The sequence below is a fragment of the Biomphalaria glabrata genome, chromosome 5, assembly GCF_947242115.1.
Source record: "Biomphalaria glabrata chromosome 5, xgBioGlab47.1, whole genome shotgun sequence".
NCBI classification, from domain to species: domain Eukaryota; kingdom Metazoa; phylum Mollusca; class Gastropoda; family Planorbidae; genus Biomphalaria; species Biomphalaria glabrata.
In genome coordinates, this window is record NC_074715.1 from 51,616,432 (window position 1) to 51,643,079 (window position 26,648).

Sequence of the window (26,648 nt, forward strand, 5' to 3'; positions counted from 1 at the left end):
TCATTCATCAAAACGTAAACACAATATGTTTTTAAATCATCGAATTCTACAAATCTCAACATATATTTCGGATAAAGCTCAGCACAAATCGGAATGATTTGTTCTTTTGTTTCACTTATGGTTCCGAGTTTTGGAACGATAAAGTGATCAGGAAACAAATCTTTCTTTGGCAAATCTGTCATATCCAAAGTGTTTAGTGTGCTCCAGTCTGGGGGTTGTACCAGGTCTTCTACAGGCACTTTTGATTTCAATGCCATCAGAGATTGAATAAGTTTTGCGAAATGTGTAAAATGAAATACTTCCTCTTCAAGGCTGTCGTGAATAAGCATTTTTTCGTAAGATAATACTTTCAGATAATAATATAGAATACTTTCTCCAACCGTTTATTATAAAAGATTTTTGAAACATTCCAATTGGGAATTATGTCATAGCCAGCGTACGTTGTTAAATAACATTGGATGTACTCAATTAATTTGTCAGGAAATTTACTGTATAGACGTTCTTCCTCTTCAGGTACTGAAAGCGCTAAAATGTGCATATATTTACATTCCCCTCGACCTGTTTTATATACGTTTTCACAGGTTGTATCAATTGTCACCTTATCTATTATCAAAAGATTACAGCCAACAGAGCTCCAAGGCAAAAAGTCGTTGGGCATTGCTTTGAATACAATTTTAAATTTAAGCTGACTAGACCTAACAGTAAAAGTCGCCTTTAGTTGATATTTCGATTTGATTCCCTCCAAAGTATCTTCTCCTTTCTTTACGTCAACTTCATCGCTCGCAATTTGACACAGATTGCAATATTTGTGAACATCTTTCACGCCTTGGGATTTTACACTCTCATTCTTTAAAAAAGTATTCGTTGGAAAAGATTTGTAAAATAATTTCTTTTGTATCGAGCATTCAAGGATTCTATTAACTTCATTGACACTAGGAGGGAGAAGATCAAACTGGACTTTTGATAAAATATTATGCGGCAACTTTCTTTGATTTTCAAGTTCGAAAATGTCCAAATACAAATCCCAAAATAGGATAGTTCTAGTTGAGACTGTATTGCACAGATATATGCTTATATTTTTAAAGGTAAGTCCAGAAGCCAAATCTGTGACAGGAACTTGTTGGAATAACTGACTTACCGCGCTTGAATCATGGGCAATTATTTGTAAGTTTTCTGTGAAATCATCGGAACTTTTGTCAACTTGAAAACTGGAAAACCCCATTTGTATGCCTCTATTCTCATACAGACATTTTGATATAATCAGATACTTAGAATGCTCACATTCTTGAGCTGATTCCAAGAGCGTAAAAAAATAGAACAATGTCATGCCGTAGACTTGGTAACAGGCCCTCACGAAATCGTTACAACAGTTAGCATTAATTAGACATGAAATATGACACGAACACAATATGTCACTGTGAACATCACATCGGTTTAAACAGCTTGTATTAGATAAGTCGGATGGTACATCAAACTCACAAGTAAACTCTGCACTCTATCCAGAAGAAATGAAGAAATTAATTGTAGATAAAATAAATGAGAAATGGGCGAGCTCCCATCCAAATCACAAGAAAGATGATGCTTACTATAAGCTATCCCGACAAGACCAACGTCTAATCTTTCGACTCAGGACCGGACACAACAGAATGCGACAACACATGTTCCGGAAGCTCAAAATTGGAACCAGTGAAATCTGCCCATGTGGAGTATCACCAGAAAATGCCGACAACGTCCTCCAAGAGGCCCGTATAAGACATTGGCCCCAAATCACCCCAATAGAAAGGAAACTATATGGAGAGCTCCCTGATTTGGAAACCACTGCGCAGTTCATCTCATGTATTGGTCTAGTCACATGAACACTCCAACATAACAATGAGAACGATGAAGAAGAAGAAGAAGAAGGATGGTACATCAAGATTTTCGTAGCTGTCTGTGTGATTTATAGCTGATACATTAGCCGATGAAACACGTAAAGCATGTATTGCACCGCAATGTATAATCATCATAATAATATACATACTTTTCATTTCGGTGTCGGATGTATAGCTGGCTTAATTATGCCTCTTTAGGTTTTAATGTAAGAGGAATTCAATTTAGAACAGCTCATGCATATTATAGTCTTTGGAACTTGGGTCTACTATTCTGTTTTTCTTTCTTATTTCTGTATTGCAGTGTTTCCCAAACTTTGTTCCGCAGAACCCTAGTGTTCCGCGAGTCCTGAATAGGTGTTCCAGAAAAACTACTGGAATTATTAACAAGTAGGCCGCCACAAGAAATAACCTCTCTAAAAAAATATTCAAAGTGTTCCGGTAAATACTCAGAATGGGCAAAGTGTTCCGTTAAGGAAAAAGCTTGGGAAACACTGCTGAAATGTAATGTTGAATGCGCATAAAATGTTTAAAGACAATGAAAAAAATAATGTATATATAATTAATATGAAAAAGTTTGCTTTGATTAAACATGTTCAACCTTTTAATTAAGATTTGAAATATAGAAGTCCGAAGTCTTCATGATTAATAATGAAATATTATATATGTGAACTTTCAATAGTGAAAAGATCATACTACTTAAAAATTAAAGTTCACATTTCCTACTAAAATTATTTCAACTATTTATTTCTCGGGAGAAATCCCTTGACTAGAAACCTTTTAAAACAAATGAGATTTTTAAAAAATACAAAATAGTTCGAAGCATAATAAGACTTATAGGAACTTAAAAATTTTGCGGAGAAAACGTATATTTTCTTTTTTTTATAAAGGCTCTTAATTTTATATTCCATACATGCCTAAAATGTAACAAAAATATTATACTTTAACATGGTGATAATTTAAAATTCAAATAATATTAGGGTGGCTATATAGAAAGATTAATTCAAATAAATATTAGGGTGGCTATATGGAAAGATTATTTCAAATAAATATCAGGGTGGCTATACGGAAAGATTATTTCAAATAAATATTAGGGTGGCTATATGGAAAGATTATTTCAAATAAATAGGGTGGCTATATGGAAAGATTATTTCAAATAAATATCAGGGTGGCTATATGTAAAGATTATTTCAAATAAATATTAGGGAGGCTATATGAAAAGATTATTTCAAATAAATATTAGGGTGGCTATATGGAAAGATTATTTCAAATAAATATTAGGGTGGCTATATGAAAAGATTATTTCAAATAAATATTAGTGTGGCTATATGGAAAGATTATTTTAAATAAATATTAGGGTGGCTACATGGAAAGATTATTTCAAATAAATATTAGGGTGGCTATATGAAAAGATTATTTCAAATAAATATCAGGGTGGCTATATGGAAAGATTATTTCAAATAAATCCTTAATCATATTGTAACAGAGAGAAAAGTATTTATTTATTTAATGTAATTTAATTGGTAGGCACATAAGTTTGTGCCTTTGTTTGGTTGTGCTAGCCAGTGATTGATGTAACCATTTCAAAAATTTTCTTACACTATACATTTAAAAAAACCAAAGCTTATCTAAAAAACCGCAAAAATCACTAAATATATGTCTCCATACTGCAGCAATAATCTTCGTTTTTCTATATAAAATAAAATTAGTACCACTAATTGATTGATACCATTTTTTTAAATTGATTTCTGTATTTTGATCGACAATTTATAATTGTGGAAAATTTCAACTTGATCTGAGAATGAGAAGCGGGAGAAAAAAACACGGACAAAACGTAAAAAGAGGATTAACTCTACATATACAGCCACATTTCTCAATAAGTAGAATTTATTTCCCTTTTTCGATACAAAATTAACAAATTTATTACCAAATTATTAACTAATTGGTAAATTTTGGATTGATTCATGTTTTGTTCATATGATTGTTAAGTTTCAACTTATTACATACTCCCTGCTTTCATTCTTCAATTCTATTTATAGTCTCTATATGTTCTGTAGAATATGGAAGCTTATTTGGTTAACCGTTTCTTGACTACGTTTGTCAATGTTATAGTAAGTGCCGTACAGTTAGGTGGGTAACATTGGTAAACGTAAGATAGTCCTAATAACCTGGTCAGCTGACCGAACCGCGTACTGAATCTCTCAAACATGTCCTGCAAAAAAAGGGGCATGAAAAACTAGAACAGCGACAGCTGTTGTTATGGTTACCGATTCTTGCTCCTGCATCCAAGCCACAGCTGGCTTTGGGCGGGGCGGGGCGGGGGGGGGGAGTATCATGGTGGAAGAGGCACTCGGCGACGCAGATAACACCCGCTGGTTTATAGGAGCTGTCGTTTTTTAGGCAGTGGGCACCCTCACATTGAGGCGTGCTGGGCGATGATGTGGCCGATGCACGAAAAAGGAGCGCTGGCCTTTCCCACCCTTGTGTACGTTCCAGTAGGCTAAGACTGCCTTACAAGAGTGGCTGCATGAGAAATGAGTAGTAAGACAAAGCCAGGGGAGTCTGGCAGCACACGCGCCGCCCGATAATAGCGCGGGAGTGGCGAGCGGGACACTGTTCCATTGAAGCCTATTGTAAGCCCGGTTCCGGCAGAATTATGATGCCCGTTGCCGACACTGTGGTGAGTCAGAGGAATCGTTAGTGAGCGTCTTGCGAGAATGTCTGGAGAGCTGCTGGGAACCGTATCTGTGAAGTGACTAGAACTGTGTGGGAGCTAGGAGACACTACACCAAGCAGATTTCTTTTCAATGAAATTATTATTAGAGCTTTTATATAGCGCTACTTTCATGCTTATAGCATGGTCCAATCTCTTTTGTGGACCAGTGGGGGGGGGGGGGTATCTAGGAGTTGGTTTTCCGTGCTGCCTTTAGGCGCTCAGTAATCACAACTCTGCCCGAGTCGGGTGTCGAGCCTCGAGCCCCCTTCTAGGTAGCCAAGCCAAGCCAAGTTCAAGCGCTTAATGGCCTCTCGACCACGCTTCCCACAATTACGGGAGGCCTAGGCCCTCCCTGCCTTGCCATCGTTGAAAGGTTGTTGAAAGGTTATTACTTCTGTTGAGAAAGGTTTTGTGTCTGATGTGTCTTGAGATGTTATTTTGTAGTCGCAAGTTCTTAGCAGTGGCGTAGCTAGGGTAGGAAGAGAAGGGTCTTAATTCGAAAGTCCCCCCCCCCCGGCCACCCATTTGAAGCGGGCCACCAAATTTAATGTCCTAAATTATTTTTTTGTTTACAACAGGGGCCTAAATATTAAATATTATGCCACAGCAATGTAATGTTACTCACGTGGCGTACAAAATACTAAACAGCTTTGATCTAGATGATTATAAGATGCCATTGCTGCACAGAAAGCACGACGTGAGGCGATATGAATTGAGATTTGTCACTTGTGTATCATCTCGCCAACAAACAACGGTATTAATTATTCATTAAAAGAGTCATTACGATTATTTTCGGGCTATTGCAATTGTGTGGCATAAACTATAACTACATAAAGTACAATATCTTACGTCATGATGTCGAAAGTCAAAATGCAGGGGGGCCCTAAAAAGGTAAAGCCCCCCGGGCCTCCTATTCCCTAGCTAGGCCACTGGTTCTAGCCAAGTTCTAGGTATTAACAACACTGTCAACAGAGTGAATAGAATAATATAATCCGGCATCTTTACAAATGTGATAATTTATTCAAACAAGAGGGGCAAAGGCCGCGTCGTCGGATCTAGAAAAAACACGACTTATCCTAAGCACTACTGCAATGGGTCTTTTTTGTCCGCTTCTTTGTCTCTCAGCTATTTCCGTTCTAAGTTTTTAATGAATCGTTGCGTCACTAAGAAAATTCCCGATTAGTCCCAACGTCTAAGTTTCTAGCTCTTGAGCCACTACCCCACCAATCGGAGCTCATCTCAGTTCCACGTGCAATTTAATTAAATATAAATTTACACTTAATTACTTTTCCCTGGCAAACAAATCTAATATTTTCTAATATTGGGGCTGCTAAACAGAAAATCCATAGAATTTAAAAAGAAAAACATTTTAAATTATTTAAAAAAAAAATATTTTTTTAAAATTATTTACAAAAAATATATTTTGAAATGAAACCGTAAGCGATTCAATCAAGTTTCAAAAATCAAAATTGCGATTTGTAGATTTGTGATATTAGAGAATATTATATTTGTAAATTTACAACAGAGAATTCAGATAGTCAACGAGAAAAACGATATCTTCATTAAAATTAATGTTCCCATATCTCAATGGGATAGTTTTATCAATTAACTTTGACGAAGTATTCCCTGGGCTAAAAAAGCAATTGTTTTTACCAAATCTTTTAAAATTTAAGTATAAAATACAAAAACAAGTATGCAAATTATATTTTTGAGCTGTAAATATATTTTTATCGTGTTTTTTTAAGCAACTAAATTGAACACAGACGCTTAACTCTTTCTCTCCTAAGTGACGATACCAACGTTGATCCCACCAGAATGTGGTAAATAACTACGGAGAGAAAGAGTTAATTAACGAATTGTATAATAATATGTGAACATAGGTTGATTTGACTGTTATTGAAAACATAAATAGCCAGAAAAGAAACGAAACTATAATTATAACTTTCCGGCGTGGTGGCCGATCGCTTGGCTTTTTAAACGAACTTCTGGTGATTGGGTTCAAAACTTTGTTCACCTAGACCTAGAATATTTCTGAGCCCAGTTTGCCTTAATGGATACCTAACGTTAGTTAAAGAAAGAAAAGGCGTTGCTCGTCTTCTATAAGAACAGTCCTGGCCTAAAATGTCAGAATAGGAGTCTTTAGTTTTGCTTATCGTAGTTTATCTGACTCTAATAAGGGTTTGTTGAATTGATGACGCTCTGAAGATTCTGTGCGCGTATTATTAATAGACCTACGTTCTTATTAGCCAACAGACGAACTAGATTTAAGTTACTGTGAACAGATTAAGTCAACTTCAGAATCTTCATTTTGATGATTTAATTCAGACCGGGAACGGTCTAAGACTAAGACTAAGGACTAAGACTAAGAACTAAGACTAAGGACTAAGACTAAGACTAAGGACTAAGACTAAGGACTAAGACTAAGGATTAAGACTAAGGTCTAAGACTAAGGACTAGGACTTAAGGTCTAAGACTAAGGACTAGGACTAAGACTAAGGTCCAAGACTAAGGACTCGGACTTAAGGTCTAAGACTAAGGATTAGGACTACGACTTAGGTCTAAGACTAAGGACTAGGACTAAGACTAAGGTCTAAGACTAAGGAATAAGACTAAGGACTAAGACTAAGGACTAAGACTAAGGTCTAAGACTAAGGACTAAAACTAAGGCTAAGGTCCAAGACTAAGGACTAAGACTAAGGACTAAGACTAAGGACAAGGACTAAGACTAAGGACTAAGACTAAGGACTAGGACTAAGGTCTAAGACTAAGGACTAAGACTAAGGTCTAAGACTAAGGATTAAGACTAAGACTAAGGACTAAGACTAAGGACTAAGACTAAGGACTAAGACTAAGGATTAGGACTAAGACTAAGGCTAAGGACTAAGACTAGGACTAAGACTTAACTTAACAAGCTTAACTAATTTTTGTTGATTGATTAATTAATTAATTGATTTGTTTAATTCTTATTTTATGGGGGACAATAAATAATTGTACAAGGTTTCAACTTGATCCGAGAATATATAGTAGGAGAAAGAGCTTGTTCAAAATTTATACCAGACAAACTGACGGACAGACTGACGGACAGACTGACGGAGTGAGTTGATAAAAGCTTGTAAAAAGGTTGCAGGAATATACGAATCTGTAAAGCCTTTAGATCTCTACTGATATTTAATTTCAATTTTCATATTGTCTGGTTTCGTTTAGGGTTTACTAGGCACATTTCTGGCCATATCGTGCCAGTTCAGCCCTCTCCTATCTATTGACCTGAGAATTCCAAGTGAGACATAAATGTTATTAAAATTAAAATATTGGAACATTCTAAAAAAGTAACCTTGTGATCTAAAGGACAGATGATGTAAAGGCCATCTGTTTCTGTGGCCATCGGTTAACGAGGGTGTCATGTGGCCAGCACAATGACCAACCGCCTTTACTTTTCCCCAACTAATGTCAGGTACACATTAGAGCTGGGTGGACTCAAAGGCGCCCAAAGATCCCAAAATTAAAAATCCCAGTCTTCATCAGGATTCGAACCCAGGACCCTGGCTCGGAAGCCAAGTGCTTTACTGCTCAGCTACCGCGCCTCAGAACACCAATAGTTTGTGCATATCTAAGAAGTGGTGACCTTAACATCATCTGCCCTATAGACCGCATGATCTGAAAGGGAACTTTAAGAAGTGGTTACATTTCAAACATAAAATAGGACACACATGCCCAAATGATTAAAACTTGACAATAGCCGTGGCAACATTTCCCAGAATATGTAAACATATTAAGGCAGGTATTTTTCTCAGAATTTTTCTCTAGGCCAGCGCCGCCACTCTCCAGGACGTAAACACAATACGTCGTCAAACGAGAAAAATCATTTACCTTTGATAGGGGCCACCAATCAAAGTTGGCACATACAGGAATAATGTGTTCTTTTTTTTCTTTTAATGTGTTCAAGTTTGGCCCTGTGAACGAACTAGGAAACAAATCTTTACTGGATAAGTCTACCGTGTCAAAAGGGTTCAGCGTTGTCCAGTCTGGTGCTGGTTCCAAGTCTTCAGGTCTCATCTGAGCTCTAACTATCACCAGAGATTGAACAACTTTGGCGAAATGTGTAAAATAAAATATTTCGTCCTCGAGTGTTAGTGGAATATACATTTTTTCATACAGCAGGACAATCACACCAGTGACGTAGAACATTTTTTCAAACCTCCGACTGTAATACATTTCTGAGGCATTCCAATTATGATATATCTCATAATCAGTGTAGGTAGCTATATAACATTGAACATAATTGGGTAATTTGGTTAAAAGTGTCCTGGATATTAAATTCTCATCTTCGGGTACAGCTATTTTTATTACATTTAAATGCCTGCATTCCGCTTGTTCTGTTTTATACGCATCTCGATGACATAAGTTCATTCTGCAAAGCGTGCCTATTTTATCCTTCAGGTTTGCGTCGGAGCAGGTCATTGAGGTCCAGGGCGCATCTTCTCGTTCTGGATGCAGTAAATCCATTTCAAATTGAATATTTTCAGGCTTGATAGTGACAGAAGCTCTTACTGCATGCTCCGATTCGATTCTTTTTAAAATGTCATTTTCCGTTATCTCCTGTGCATCCTTAACAAAATCACAAAGATAACAGTAACTGTGTAAATCTTTCATTCCCAGATATCTTGCATGTAACATTTTGTTAAACTTATCCGATGGAGGAGATTTGTAGTATAGTTTCCTATTTGATGAGCACTGAAGGATTGTACTAGTCTGTTTTAGGGCTGGAGGGAAAACTTGGAACTTAACCAGAGATAAAATTTTGCTCGGTAACTCTCTTTGGTTTATAAGTTCGAAACTGCTCAGATACATATTCCAAAAGAGAATAGACTCAGCTGACCTTTTATTGCAGAGATAGATTCGTAGGTTTTTAAAGGTGAATCCAGAATCTAAATCTGTGACAGGAACATGCTGCAACAGTTGAACTAGTGCACTAGAATCTTCGGCGACATTAGGTATCGTCTGTGAAAAATTATTTAAATTGCTTTCGTATTCCCAACTGGGATGAGTCATGTTGTCGTCTTCATAGAGGCATTCTGATATGATCAGATACGTAGAATATTCGCATTCATGAACTACTTCAAAAAACTTAGCGAAGTTGATTAATGTTAGGTCGTAGGGCTGAAAACAGACATTTAGATAATCTGTGCAACAGTTTGCCTCAAGTTGACATGTCACGTCACACGAACACATATTCTTAGTACGATAATCGCATCGGTCCAAACAGCTGCTATTTGCTAAGTCTGTTGGTGAAACGTGATTCTCTACTGTGGCTGTAGAGTCTGATCTTAAAGATAAACTAACTGATGAAATGCTCACTAGTGCTGAAATCTTGTAGAGTACAGACCACAATGTGAAAATCGGAAATTTCCTTTCCATGTCGACACTATAAGTGATACAGTTTTTAATGAAATTAATATTTTGTTTATTTAATAGCTGTACACACCATTAATCTGGATACATTTTTCTGCAATACATATATCTTATCTTATCTTATCTTATATAATACAGTATCTGTAATACTTTCAAGCGCTTGATACGGTTAGGGTGGCTGCTTGTTCTTGAGGTTTGCGGGCTGGACTGTTGTTCGGTCGTCTAGATTGTTCCGGATTTATACCCTGCCATCCCCCGTCGATCTGCGGGAGGTTTGGACTAGGAAGTAGACTATCTTCAACACTCAAGTAACATCCGAAACATGTAAAACGTTTAATTTTTTTTTCAGAATTAATTGTCTTTTAATACGCCTGACAACCTAAAAGACACAATTTACAAGTTTAAAGAAATTTATATTTAGTTGAGTTTTTATTTGTCAATCTAACCCTTACAACAATCCTCACATTTAGGCTACAATTTTCGACAGTTATAATGGCCGAAAAACATTTGAACAAAGTTTCTGTCTAGATAAATATTTCAAAAGTTTCTTTTATAATTTGAAATGCACTTGATGACGTTTTTTCTTGTATTGTTAATGCATATACATGACCATTTTTTTCCTCTTATATGAAATTTGGTTAACTAAAAAAAGAAAGAAATTATCTGCGAACTAATAGAGCTTAGAAGCTGTGGTCCAGTTATTTAATAGTTTCTGCTCAGTCCCTTGACTAGTGAGCATTATATTATAAAATATTGGGGCGCGGTGGCCGAGTGGTTAAACGCTTGGCTTCCAAACCTGGGTTCGAATCTCGGTAAGGACTGGGATTTTGAATTTCGGGATTGTTAGGATACCCCTTAGTCCACCGAACTTGACTTGGGTTGTGGAAAGTAAAGGCGGTTGGTCGTTGTGTTGGCCACATAACACCCTGCTTGTTAAGCCGTTGGCCAAAGAAACAAATGACGTTAACATCATCTGCCCTATAGATCACAAGGTCTGCAGTAAAATTTTAGGCCACTTTACTTTTATAATAAATAAATGAGTCGTTCATTGCTTACAGTGCTGTGTAATAATAAAATTAACTACTAATCCTTTTTATTTATTTTTTTATTCTAAATATTTAGGTTCCGAGAATTTACATAAATCTATCTATCATTAACTAACTAATTTTATTTAGAGACGTGATATCTAAGAGGAACAGTACCAGAAAAAGGGGAGACAAAAAAAAGCGATAGGAAGACAACATACAAGAATTTCGTTCACGTCTGCCAAGAAATAAATGCAGACATAAGTAACAAAATTGAGCAGATTTGAGACAATTCGTTCTGACGATGTCCAGAAAATGATAAAATATTTAGGCAGATATTGGTATCGATATTATTCACGTCTGCATCATTGTCTCCCTTTGATACGTATATACAAAGGGGCTGTAAATCTGAGAAATTATTTTCATCAGCAAGAATTGGAAATAGATGAGCACATACTGGCAGGACTTTATTTGTTATGTTCAGTGTATTAATAGTGCTGATAATAACGGGGTTTGCATGCAAATATTTATTTTGTGTGTCGACCAATGTCAGAAACTCCAGTTTGTCCCTGTCTGGTTGTTGTTGCAAGTCTTTTGGTGTCATTTTAGCTCTAATTGACTTAAGAGATCGGGTAAGTTTTGCAAAATGTGTGAAATGAATGATTTCATCTTCTTGGTTTTCTTCAATAAATATTGCTCTGTTCGTTAAGACAATCAATTCAGTGACATAAAACAGTCTTTCAAAATGCAGATTGTAGTAGAGCTTTGAAACATTCCACTTGTTAATTATGTCATAACCAGCGTACGTGCTTAAATAGCATTGAACATAATAGGACAGTTGGTTTAGGAATGTCCTGGAAAAGAGCTCTTCCTCTTCCAGTACCGCTAACTTTAGTAGGTGCACATATTTACATTCACCTTCTTCTGTCTTCCAAAAATTTTCCTTGCACATATTTATTTCGCACAGTGTATCCATTTTATCGCCTGTGTTTGAATTAGAGCAGTGAATAGTGCTCCATCGTATATTTGTGATTGAGTAATGTATTAGTTCGATCTCAAGCTGAAGCTTATTAGGCTTAATAGTGAAACTTGCCACTAGTGGATATGACAATTGAAGTCTATAATAAGGTTCTATTTCGTCTTTTTCCGTTAGTGTATCGTTTTGACATAAAGAACAGTAACTGTGAATACCTTTCTTCCCCAGATACTTCAGCTGCAATAATTTGTCATAATTTTTAGACGGAGCTGTGTTGTAGTGTAATCTCATATCCTCCGAGCATTGAAGGATTTTATCAGCCTGCTCCACTCTTGGAGGGAAAAAATCAAACCGGACCTTTGTCAGAAAGTTTCGATTCAAGGCTTTGTGATTTTTAAAATCGAAGAGATCCATATGCACGTTCCAGAACAAAAGAGATTTCACTGACCTTTTATTACACAGATAGATACTTATATTTTTGAAGGTGAGTCCAGAATCCAAATCTGTGACAGGAACTTGAAGAAATAGTTGGCTGAGAGCGTCAAAGTCATTGGTGATGTTTTGAAGCATTTGTAAAAAATCATTAGAAGTTTTGTCCGATTGAGATCTTGAAGTCATTTGATCTTCCAAACGACAATTCGCTATAATTAAATACAAAGAATGTTTGCATTCCTGTGCTATATCTAAAAACTGAGTAAAACTGACTGCTGTTAGATCATTGTCTTCTAAACAGGATTTTAGAAAATCTTGACAACAGTTTTTATAAAGATCACAAGTAAGGTCACATGAACACCCTATCGTACTGTGATAATCACATCGGTTTAAACAGGAAGTTGAAACAGTTTTCTTTAATGTGTTTACACTTCTATTTGAAAAACTGGGTGAAGAAATACTCAGTGTTTTTAAAACCAAACATAATAGAGTCCATATAGTAAGAAAAATACAATTCGTTTCCATTTTGACCAAATAAAGAACAACAAATGTTATAATTTAACTTAATCTTGAAATTATTTTTCAAGGGGGCAGAAACCACGCATACATTTAAACAATATGAGTTCTTAACATAAAATCAAATTTATTTCATTTATCATATGTATTATCCTAAATCTGTATCCATATTGTACAAGTTATATCTAGATATTGGTTTTTAAAAAATAAACTCTTAGTTCTGTCGCAGGTGATGTGAAATTCAACATGTTATTTCGATTTGTCGTCTGTTTTCAAATACAACTTTTGTACAGCTAGGAAACAACTACTTACACGAACAATGTCCAAATTGTAAATGTCTTAAAAGCAAACACAATATTATTCATAACTCGAAATGACATGAAGATTTAATACTACAACTACCAAACATACGATAGAATAATGAACAGGGCGCCGTAGGAAAAAAAAAAGGAAATAGATTTTTAACAGTAGCACAATTAACAGGGCCATTAAAAAAAAAATGAAAAAAAAAGAAAATAAATTTTCTTTTCATTTCTTTTTTTCAAAACGAGTGCCAGTTTGTCCACAATCTTATATTTCCTTAAGAGACTACTTTTAGGAAATTTAGATTATGAGAATTAACTAAAAAAAGAGTTACTTTACATTCTATGATTGTGCTTTCAATTAATTTGTTTCGGGGTATTCCCAAGACAAATTAACATAGCTACTAGATCTATATAAATGAAAATTATTTTGTGTAAAAGGACCCAACTTTATTGGTCACTTTAAAAATGAAATCTCTAAAGGCAAAGACAGTGGTATTTAAATTAGAGACTCAAATTATAATCAAGAAAGGTCACTGGGTATTTCTGTTTAACTATGTAGGTTAAGAAATAGTTTTAAAAATATGAAGTGCTGAAACAAATTAAATGTAATTTTTGACGCCAAAAAAGAAAATTTCTAGACCGAATGTGTCGTTATCTCTAAAATTGAAAATGAGACCTCAACAATACTATTAGAAATAAGCCACTATAAATGTTGATACTGCTCAACAGTGCTATAAGAAATAAGCCACTATAAAAGTTGATATTCCCTAACAATGCTATAAGTACTAAAAGCCACTATAAATGTTGATACACTTCAACAATGCTATTAGAAATAAGCCACTGTAAATGTTGATACTCCTCAATTAGAAAAGCTTAGTGTCATTAAAAATTAAGTAAAAAAAAACAAATAAAAAAACAATTTATAGCTTTTATATAGCGCTACTTTCATGCTTATAGCATGCTCAGAGCGCTTTGGTCCAATCTCAGTTGTGGGCCAGTGGGGAGGGGAGAAAGTATCTCAATTACGCTGCCACCGGAGTTGGTTTTTCGTGCTGCCTTAAGGCGCTCAGTAAACACAACTCTTCCCGAGTCGGGTGTCGAACCTCGAGCCTCCTTCTAAGTTCAAGCGCACTTAGCCTCTCGACCACGCTTCCCACAATTACAATTACACCAAAGTCGCTTTAAAGACCAGCTCAGGAGACAGCATGCATCAACTAGAATAGAAGAGACAACAGAAAAATCTTCTAAAAGAGGTTGCTAATGATCTTTTACAAATGCACCGGGATACACATTTGACACGGAAAGGGAAGCTACTCCAGAAGACAGGCGAAGACTGCAAAACGTAGGAATTGAATCAGCCACAGGCAGTTATCGGTATTGTCTTAAAATTCTGTGACCAGATTTGTAGGTCACAGGCATACTTGTGGAGTCTCAAGAATACTGCATTCCTATTTCACTTTCAATCTCTAGGACAAGCATCATTATGTTACCATTCTTGACCAGTGGCATCAGTCTCTTATTTGGGTAATTACTAAAATGACGCAAGAGATAATATGTTTCTTATTGCCCATACAAGTAAAAATTTAGTTTGTCCACACTTGTTTATTCCTTGTCAGGGATAGTCACTATCTGGTAAAAAAAAAACTTTGCTTTTTTTTTTTACCTTGTCATTATAAAATCTCTGGATTGACTTTATGTAGTACTAGAACCATCAAGTCATATAAAGTAACAATTAAAGTGGCGATAATACATCAAAAGATGCACAATAACCATAATATGTTCTATAACATACAGTGCAGATAACCTATAAACCTATAAGCTAGCATTCTTAACGAGCATAAAATGCAACTGTCTTCTCTAGAAATAAATAAAAAAGAAGCACTAAATTAATTTGATTCATTTTTATAAAAAAATTTACGCAGATTATATTTCAAGTTCCCAATTAAACACAAACTGATATCATTTTTTTTTTACTTTACTTTTTTTTGTTCTTGTTTATTTATTTTTTTCAAACAGAGACTTTCAATTACAAACACAATCCCCAAAACACAAGAAACCATTTACTTCATTAATTTTGTTTTAAAATCTTCCAGCAACTATTCCCTGGACACGATAAACTCATACGATTTTTAAAAATTTAACTAGCAGACGACTGAAAGCGGAGAAGGGGAAGTAAGCGTAAAATTGGGACTGGAGAAGTGTTCTTTGAAATGTTAAAGCTTTGGGTGACTTCCCCTTGAGAATAAACATTAACTTTTAAATGTTTATGGGTGACGTGCTGGATGCTAGGAACATGCTCACCATAAACTTAATATGATTTGAGATAACGTACTTGTGGTACCTAGTCTAGTCTAGCGTTCGTACTCTAATCTAGAAGACGGTGCGCAATATATATCTGAACATTTATTGAATTATTATAGTTCCTGTTCAGCTTGCATATTCATGGGTGGACTTTGGTGGCAAGAATGTTGAAGACTGCTCAAAGATTTTCCTTGACATTTTTTTTTTTACATATCTTGGGGAAAGAATCGCTAGCAATTTGTTTCTTTCAGTGAAGAATTGGCAAGCTAAAAGAGGATGTGAAAAACCCCTTTAAAAAAAACAAAGCATATGCATAGAAGCTATTTCCTTTATTAGATATCAAACAAAATAAATCATTACAAATACTTCATTAAGTAATTTTTTAAAAAATTGATTCATGTTTTATTAAGTACAATAAATAATTTTTTAAAGTTTCAACTTGATCCTAAATTAGGTGTGAGAGAAATAACTTATTCAATCATCTATGGGAACAAAACCCTACATATTAAGCCATATTTGTGAACACTGAAAGATTAATTTTCATCGTTGGTATCAAGCAAAATAATTAATCACAGTCATTAATTGTCTAATTGTTTTTTTTTTTATATTGTTTCATGTCTTATCTATGCCAATGAATCATTGTGCTAAGTTTCAGCTTGTTCCGAGAAAGGCTATGGTAGCAATTGCGTGTACAAACATTTTACCAGACAGGCAGAGTTGGGAAATAAATACAAGCAGAGAATTTTACTAATCTGCTAAAAGAGCAAATATTCAGCCAATTAAGTGCTTTACAATGTGAACCATAGTCATTACAATTTGAGGAGACTAACTCATTAGCCTAATTATTGATTTCTACAGATAGTATAGAATAAAGTATACAAACTTAAAAAAAAAATTTTTAGCGAGTCTAAATGGTGAACGAGACAACTCATTTAGTGAGTTTACTACTGGTGTTTCACTAATTTAATGCGAATATTCGTTTTGTTTTTCAAATCTCATGGCTATATTTTGCATTTTTAGCGGCCCCCGAAAGGGGAAAAGACGCTATTAGTTTTGTGCAAAATGTCTGTCCGTCTGTCCCGTTTGGATCTCGTAAACTAGAAAAGATATTGAAAATCAGACATCACAATATTTTAGAACATTCAAAGTTCTGATGCAACGGCTACTTTTTTTTTCTAAAAGCGAAAAATCTAATTTTTAAAATCAGTTATGCAAGCAGTTTTTTTAAAGAGAAAACGCTAATTAGTATGCATTATAAGTTAGACCTAGATTAAATTGAATAGTAATCTTGTAAACTTCATCTTCGTGAAAATTTTTTTTAATGCGAAAGAGTTCCTTTATTATTTAACCACAAATATTCCAAAATTTCCAGTATGACCATGGGGTAGACTGCAGCAAAAGTTTTCAGAAAATTATGATAATGTCATTTTATAATAATGACTTTTCCAAACAAAATTATTTTTAAAAATAATGAGTAATTAAAATTCATTTTTTTTCTAATAACAATTTTCCCTTTGAAAATCCAAGACAAAGGAACGCCATCCAATATCATCAGGAACTTTCTGGGGTCTGTTAGAGAATAGAGTTACAAAAGTATACAGAGAATAAATCAAATTGGTTTTAAGCACAAAATACAATGTTTTTGTTAATGTTAAGTACTTAGAATATACAGCAAAAATGTTAACAATTGATAGTTGTATAGAACAATCAAGTGATGAAAATTGTACATTAAATGATATTTAAACAGAAACTCGTAAACTGTAAAACAATTCGATCAATTAATTAGCTTCGACGTCATTTAATGTAAATGTTTAATAACGTGAAATTAAATACTGCAAACATTGTTCATTAGCTTAATGTCAATTGTCTAAAATTCCTTAATGTTAATTGATTTTAGCTATTGGACAATGACTTCTGAAGAGCGAAATGCTTTGGTGGAATAAAATTTAGAACACAAAAAAAAAAAAAAAAAAGCATTCGAATGAGACATTGAGCCCTTTAAAAACAGTTACATCAATTATAAGACATCAGTTAGGCCAGGAGAGGCGCAGTAGCTGAGCGGTAAAACGCTTGGCTTCCGAACCGGGGGTCCCTGGTTCGAATCCTGGTGAAGACTGGGATTTTCAACTTTGGAATCCTTGGGCGCCTCTGAGTCCACCCAGCTCTAATGGGTACCTGACATTAGTTGGGGAAAAGTAAAGGCGGTTGGTCGTTGTGCTGGTTACATGACACCCTCGTTAACCTTAGGCCACAAAAACATGAACTTTACATTATCTGCCCTATAGACCACAAGGTCTGAAGGGGGAACTAATTAGGCCAGATTCACATCTAACTTTGCATTCACTTGCACCTATCCTTTGATCTGCTGGACCGTTGGGGCACTACACAAGTTCTGTCAACCTTCTTTCTCCATTCTTATCTCTCATTTGTCTTTGATATAATTTCATTTGGGTGTTCTTTCTGAAAATATTGAAGCCTGCCTGGGTGGACTACTTCGGGGGCCGATTTTGAGTTTGTGTTTCCACACAAACTGTCTTTGTAACCTTGTTTTTTTTTTCTTTCTTGCGATGAGTGTCAAAAACAGAAGACGCATATTCTAATATTAAAGTAACTTAAATAGCATTTTAGTTTTAAATTTTATTGGGTAAAAAATATTTAATAGACCCTAACGCTTTGTTTGATTTCAACTTGACGTATTTTTGTATTAGACTTGTTTGACCGTTTCAAGTTAGTGTACTACCAGTGGCGTAGCTAGGGATTAGGGAGCCCGGGGCCCCTGCATTTTGACATTCGGCATCATATCATGAGATAATGGCGTAATATTAAATGTAAAAGCACATTTTCGGGCACTCATTTGGGGGACGCTCTGAAGTAGGGGCTCAGGGGGGATTTTCTAATTTGGAGCCCCCTCCCCCACTCTAACTTCGCCAAATGTGTACTTCTTTATTTTTTGTCTATTTCGATCATGCATATGTGATTTAGGATTATTAAAGATAACAGCCGAAAGACATGGGTGAAGGACCCAGAACAATGGCTTTCACGTTGACTAGAATATTTTAAAATATCCAGGCAGCTGTCTAATTCTGCAGTTTTCACGTCTGCAGCATCGTCAGACCTTGACACGTAAGCACAGAGCAGCTCTACTTCCGGTAGATTTTTGACCTCGTCTGAAACGATCATTGATAAGTGAGCGCAAACCGGAAGTAGTCGTCGCTTTGTTCCGTTCAAAGTATTGATTGCAGCAGACGTGAAATAATTGTGTATCAAATACATATTTTCTAAATCCTCCAAGTTTAGATAGTCCATTGACCTCGAGTCTGGAAATCGTTGCAAATCTTTTGTTGCCATTCCAGCTCTGATTGCAGACAGAGATTTAACAAGTTTGGCGTAATGAATGAAATGAAGAAGCATTTCTTTATCATCGCTGTAAATATTCTTCACATGGTCCGCTAAGACGATGTAGCGAGTGACGTAGAACATTTTCTCAAACCGTGGATTATAAACTACTTGTGTATCGTTCCACATGTTCACTATCTCATAGCCAGCGTATAAAGTTAAATAGCACTCTACGTAGAATGTTAGCTGGTTGACAAATGTTGTGGATATAAAATGTTCTTCCTCAAGGACTGCCAGTTCCAGTAGATGTGGAAATTTACATTGACCTTTCTCTGTGCTCCAGACTTTGTCAAGACACTTATCTATTGTACATACTAAACTATCTTTATTTGTGTTTATATATGAGCATGTCATTGATTTCCAAAAAGTGTTTTGAAATCCTTCATGAAAGGGCAAAACTCGAAGATCAAAAGTATCGGTCAAAGGCATGAACGACGATAGAACGGAATAAGCTCCCAAAATGTTTTCTAACTCTTCTTTTTCGTCCAACTTTAGAGTTTTGTTGGCAGTGCTACAAACCTCACAATATCTGTGTATAAGTCTGCCTACCAAGGATTTGAATTTGGAAATTACAAAATTTTGATATTTTTCTGAAGGAGCTGTTTTGTTATATATTTTTGTCTTTTCCGAGCACTTGAGAATGCTTTTAACCAGCTTCTCAGGAGGAGGAAAAACCTCAAAACGCATAGCCGAAAACACGTTAAACTGCCATTCTCCATCGCTTTGAAAACCGAGATCGATTATGTAAGCATTCCAAAATAGACTCTGTCTTTCTGACATCTTATGACACTGGTATATACTTATATTTTTAAATGTGAATCCAGTCTCCAAATCTGTGACAGGAACTTGCTGGAATAATTGAATTAACGCATGAGAGCCATTGGTGAGATTTGATAACGTTGGTGGGAAATCACCGGAAGTGTCAAACTGGAACCTTTGCGTATTTCCACTGTCAGAAGGACAACGTGATACAATGGGGTACGCATCGTATTTACATTCTTCTACCAAGTTAAACAGCTTGTAAAACATGGCGAGAGTCGAGTCATATGGTTCAAAACAGGCTTCGAAATAATCTTCGCAACAAGTCTCGTCTATTTCACATCTCAAGTCACAAGAACACATTAAAGAACTGCCTTCACCACAGCGGTCAAAACAACTTGCATTGGATATGTCGGACTTTGGTATGGGTTGCTTCCCTTTGTTTGTACTATTAAAAGAAAAGCTCGGAATAATACTAAATATGGTTATCACGTGAAGAAGTACATTCAGCACAATGAAAACCAACATTTCTTTTCGTAGTCAGCACATGTGCGTAGAGTGGTGTGTCTTTACAGAAGAACACAGTGGTTTTACTTTACATGCAGTTAATATTTCAAATTTCTTTAAATAATTGACATTGTGGTACGTTTCACCATGGAAGTATACTAAAGGAACATCGACTTCGAAACAGGTCTTTGCGCAGAGACAAAGAAGGATTTTACGCTTCGGACGAGCGCGATTTACCGCTGTTGATTTGAAAATGTTTGTTTTAGCTCTTTATAAACAGAGTCTTACAAACTTCATCAATTTTCAGACAAGCTGGTATGGTAGATATATTTTTTTACAGTAAGAGATCATCACAAAATTATTTTATTTTTGATCATCCAACTCAAAATTATATGTTATAAATTGTTGGTTCTTAAATGAACATTCACTGTAAATATAGACTATTGATGTGCACCTATAAGAAATTTGAGTTAATTCATTACGCCTGTCGTCTCAACATTCACTGTAATTATAGACTATTGATGTGCACCTATAACAAATTTGAGTTAATTCATTACGCCTGTCGTCTCTTATTGATACAGAAACATTTGGTCCAACATTTCTCGGTAGAAAAGGAGTAGATAGTTTGCTATATTGGAAATAGTGGGTAACGAATCCGTCTATTCCATCTCTCTTTGAAAACAGAAAAACTCCATGTTCTATTTTCTGTGTAAGGTCTTATGAATAAAATGCTGAGACATAAAAATTATGATTTAGTATTCCCCGTCCTTGTCATCTCTTGTTTAAATAAAACGCATTGACCTTATTGTGTCTGTAGGGAACACAAGTACGATTTTTGATCTTGTTGACTTACTTTGTATTCCCACAGGAGCATAGGGCCGCAACCAATGATTCTGAACGACCAGCCTCCTTCAAGTTTGTTTAAGTCTGCCTACTTCCCGGGCGAATTCCAATTAAGTGATTGTCTTGCAGAAAATGGAAGTATGTTTTCGCATGGTGTCTGATAAAAAAAAAACGTGAAGTTTCCCCTTTCAAACCTCGTGATTTATGGGACAGATGATGTAAAGGTAATCTGTTTCTGTGGCCCACGGTTAATGAGTGTGACATGTGGCAAAGCACAACGACTAACCGCCTTTTCCTTTTCCCTAACTATTGTCAGGTACCCATTAGAACTGGTTGGACTAAAAAATGTCAGTCTTCACCAGGATTCGAACCCGGGACCTTCTGTTAGGAAAACAAGTGCTTTACCACTCAGCCACTGCGCCTCTACGGTATCTAATAGTAAGGTCTAAATTATAAGGCTCACACAGTAGATTCCTACAATGTGAAAGAACTGTCTTAAAAGTTGCCATGATTAGTACTAATTATATTTCTTATAAGTATTTTTAATGTTTTTCTAAATTTGTCGTAATTTTAGGACTAGGAGAACCGTTATTCGTGGCAGTTACCTTCCCGCTACAAATCCCGAAATTTCGCGTATTGATGAAGTTTTAAAACGCTTATGTATCTATATAAAAAAGTTCCCCTTACAGACCTTGTGGTCTGTAGGGCAGATGTTGTAAAGGTCATCTGTTTCTGTGGCCTACGGTTAACGAGGGTGTCACGTGGCCAGCACAACGACCAACCGCCTTTACTTTTCCCCAACTAATGTCAGGTAGACTCAGAGGCGCCCGAAGATCCCGAAATAAAAATACCAGTCTTCACCAGGATTCGAACCCGGGACCCCCGGTTCCGTAGCCAAGCGCTTTACCGCTCAGCCACCGCGACCCCTACGAGGAAGGTCATAGTTAATATGATGAACTTGCTCGCAAGTACGAGTTGTTTCCTTTCTTTACTTTTATACTCGTCACATGACAAACAAAGTTCCTCAACCTAAAGAAGGCTATCCGCTCGGCAAAAGACTAGACTGGGGTTTGCAATATCATCATATATAAATTGGCACCGCGTCTGGCAAATTATATTTAGGAAATCATTATCAGTCATAGCTTTTGTCACATGCCCTTGAAGATGTAGGACTTAAAGGTTAACATATTTAGTGTATCGTACAATGGACGTAACTTTATTAACCCACTGGCACCTATTGCGTTCGAGTTGCTTCCTATGCATGTAGTATAATAAGTGTTAATACCATATTCTTATATATAGTAATAGTTCTTATTGTAAAAAAAAAATATGAGAGAATGGGGTATCACAAGCATCCATTAAATTGTGCCCCGTAATTTGTAAAGCCGGCCGTGGTCAGAATATACAGAGTGGCCCATAAGTAGGTTAACACGTAGACTGTTTGAAAATTTGTCACCAGAACCGCGAGAAATTCATTATACTGCTTAGCAGAATCATAAACCAATAGAATCTCTCAGATTATTCTCCTTTAACATTGTAGCATTCTTCCAATCTCTTCAGGACACTTTGAAACATATAAAAGGTAATAGGATATCTTTCTATCTCTCTCTGTATATATATATATCTATATCTATCTATCTATCTATCTTTCTATCTATCTATCTATCTATCTATCTTTATCAGAGAATACCGGAGACACACGTTCTAGATAAGCGTGAGATGGTTGCTGGGTTCAACCCATCCTATTTAGAATGTTCTGGTATTGTCATACATCTCTACAGAGCGATGTCAGACGATACTTTGAAATTAAATATGAATGTGAAAAGTTCGCTTTTGAAATGTTGGTTCAACCGTCTTTAACATTTACAGAGAATGGTACACTCTACGTGATTGGTAACGAGATTGAAGCTATTTGATCGGATATTTATGTTGTAGAAGAGTAATTAACTTTTCTAGGTAATAAGATCAAACATATCACACACAAAAAAATAGATTTAAAAAATGAGGAACCGTTTTTGAGGTGTTTCGCTAGAGCAGTTTTTATAAATAAACATTGTTAGAGAATTTTTTTTTGCCTGTAAAAACATAACACTTTTCTAATTGTTCAAACGTATTGTTTGATTTGAAAAAAGGAAATGTGTATTTTCAAAATGTTGCAATTAATAACGATATTAGTTATTTTCAGCAATTCTTCTATAAACATAATCAAAGGGGAGCAACCTATTCCAACGTCCTAGGTAGCCAAAGCAAGCTGTTTTAACTCTTTCTCTCCTAACTGAAGATAACAGCGTTAATTCAACCAGAATGTGGTAAATAATTACGGAGAGAAAGAGTTAACCGTTGTGATGAAAGCAGTTCTATATGTTCCTGTAGCATTGAGTGTCTTATACAGCGGTTCTCAACCTTTTATGCTCGGCGACCCCTTTTTACAATCCCCCACTTATCCGCGACCCCCCCCCCCCCCCGCACACACACACATATCAATTAAAGAATAGACAATAACAATCCATTTTTTCAATGGTCTTTGGCGACCCCTGGCAAATCGTCAATCGACCCAAAAGGGGGTCGCGACCCACAAGCTGAGAACCCCTGGTCTAATAGAAAAAAATTGCTGCAAAGATTATATCAAATTCTGTTCTATCACAGTTCTGACGTCATCACAGGAAAATGGAAGATTTTTGGTCCTTACGTAGTGCAACGCCCGGGTGGCAAATTGTTATGAACATAAAGATGAGAGAGTCAAAAATCATGTCTGTATAGTATGGCTTTAATACACTGAATGACTACACAACACACATTTCGTGAACACATTCTTACAGACGAGTTACAAGCACATGTAAACATAAGAACGACAACCGATACAGTTTCTTTGCATGCTTTCTGTACACTGTCCATGTTTCTAAGGATAAAGCAATGTAGGGAGGATGACGGCTCTATAGACCCATAGCTTTGTATTTGTGGTGATACCGCGTCTGTTCCAGACGTTTTTAGACAGTCTGCCATAGGATGCACTGGTCTTGGCGATACACAGGTCGAATTCACTATCGAATTTTCCGTTTCTGGAGAGTGTGCTGCCAAGTTATGTGAATTTGTCCACTTCATTTATATAATGTCCATTTATAGTGACACCCTCAAAGCTTCTCTGAAGGCGTTCAGCATGGACCCAGGCACCCGGGAGACAGGGGCACACGACAGAGCATCATGGTGTCGCGCTGTGAAAACTGGCGCACAGGTTGCTGAGGAAAAGAGAACATGCTGGCAGAAGTAAAAAGCCAGAGAAGAAAAGCAAGGCCCATGACACTAGCCCAGGCTGAAATAACCTGCACAGCGTGCAGCCGAATATTCGGGGCTCACATAGGTCTCACCAGCCACACGAGGAGGCATAAAACCCCAGTGCAAAGCCCTATAGTACCAGGTGACCGAGCCTCGCTGGTTTGAATAAATTGTTGAGGAAATATGTTTACTTATTTGGGATCGAGTAAAGACTCCCAATTCGAAAAGCTGCATTCGTGTTCTTTTAGTTCTAAATGTCAATGTACATGGCGATTTGAAAAGAAAGTATCTCAAGTCCTCATACAGAACACAGGATAGAGGGACTTCTTATGGTCCGACAGTTACGCTGGAGAAAGCACTATCCAGTATGAGGGGACGAGCGTTTGCAAAAGCTAGCCAGGAAAACCTGTGACTTGGCAGAATTTAAGTCATTGGTTAATATGCATGACTGAATGCATGAGGCGTAGGACGTAATCATCTTCTTTTTTGAAGTAACGTCTGTATTATATAAGTGGGAAGCGTGGTCGAGAGGCTAAGTGCGCTTGAACTTGGCTTGTCTTGGCTACCTAGAAGGGGGCTCGAGGTTCGACACCCGGCTCGGGCAGAGTTGCGTTTACTGAGCACCTATAGGCAGCACGGAAAACCAACTCCTAGATACCCCCTACCTCCCACTGGTCCACAAGTGAGATTGGACCAAAGCGCTCTGAGCATGCTATAAGCATGAAAGTAGCGCTATATAAAAGCTATAATAATAATAAGATAAGATAAAAGGCTGTTATTTGAGAGCTGAAAGGTGGTAGACGTAACAGAGATGTCCCACAGAAACGCTTTAAAGACCAGCTTAGGCACCAACTTGCTTTTAACTGACATAGAAGAGGGTATCTGACTGCAGGCGGCTTCAGAACGAGAAAGCTGGAGATTGTTTTACAAAGGCCGCGGGATGTAGAAAATAAAATCCACTGCCTAGACGAGAATCTAAATCGACCACCGGCCTATAACGGTTATGATTTCGTTGCATGTGGCAAACTATGTGTATCGCAAATGGTGCTGCGTTGCTAAGTAAAATACTGCACTCCTCCTTAATCATCGGCCTCCAAGACAAAGGCTTGCATAAAGGCTTTTAGGAAACCTGCTACCCCTCCCACCCCATAGACATTGGACAGTAGCGCTATGTCAATGCTACAAGCATGAAAGTAACACTATAATAAACGTTATTCAACTATTACAATGCAATTCACAAGCCTTCATAACTTTTTTATTTTGTATTCTTTTCATAATGCACAATTGTTTAATTGGGTTTATTGCCTCATTAAAAGTTGTTCGTGTTGCTAAGAAATATTTTTTATTTGTAAGCCGAGTGACGTAAGCGGTGCTTTTTTTCCCCCTTTGACGTCATGGAAAATTTTCCTTCATTCTAGCCTAAATTAATACAACGGTTGACCTCGAGTTTTCCTCTTGTGGCAAATGAGTTAAGAATGTTTTGCTAATTTATATACATATACCTTGAAATTTTAAAGAAAATCGTTAGAGCCGTTTTCCTAATAAAATTTTGTATAAAATATAATATATATATATATATATATATATATATATATATATATATATATATATATATATATATATATATATATGTGTGTGTGTGTGTGTGTGTTAGAGAATACCAGGGCCACACGTTATAGGTTTACGTGAGATGACAGTTGGAATCAACCAATCATATTTAGAATGTTCAGGTTTTGTCCTAATCTCTACAGAGCAATGTCAGACGATATTTTAAATTAAATAAGTAATTAAAAACAATAGAAAAGCAATTTTTTTTAAATATTGGCTCAAGAGTCTTAACATTTACAGACAATGTTACACTATGAATATTCTGTAACAAAGTTGAAGTTATCGTTCGAATTTTATGTTGTAGTAGTATTTATTTTTTTTAGGAAATAAGATGAAGTGTATCAAAGAAAAAAAAAAGTGAGTCACTATTTTTTAAGAGTTTTGTTATTGCAGATTTTGCGAATAATCATTTTTGCAGAAATGTTTTTTTTTCCTGAAAAAAAAATCTCTAATAATTTCAGAGGCATTGTATGATTTAAAAAGGAAAAGTGTATTTTCAAAATGTGGAATACACTTTTGCAGGTATTAAAGATATTTATCATTATTATTATGAGTAATTTTTCTATGAACATAAACAAAGGGGAGCAACCTATATCAACTTCCGACGTAGCCAACGCCAGTTGTTTTAACCGTTGTGATGAAAGCAGTTCTATATGTTCCTGTAGATTCATTTGCCCAATAGAAAAAAATTGCTGCGAAGATTATTTCGAAACC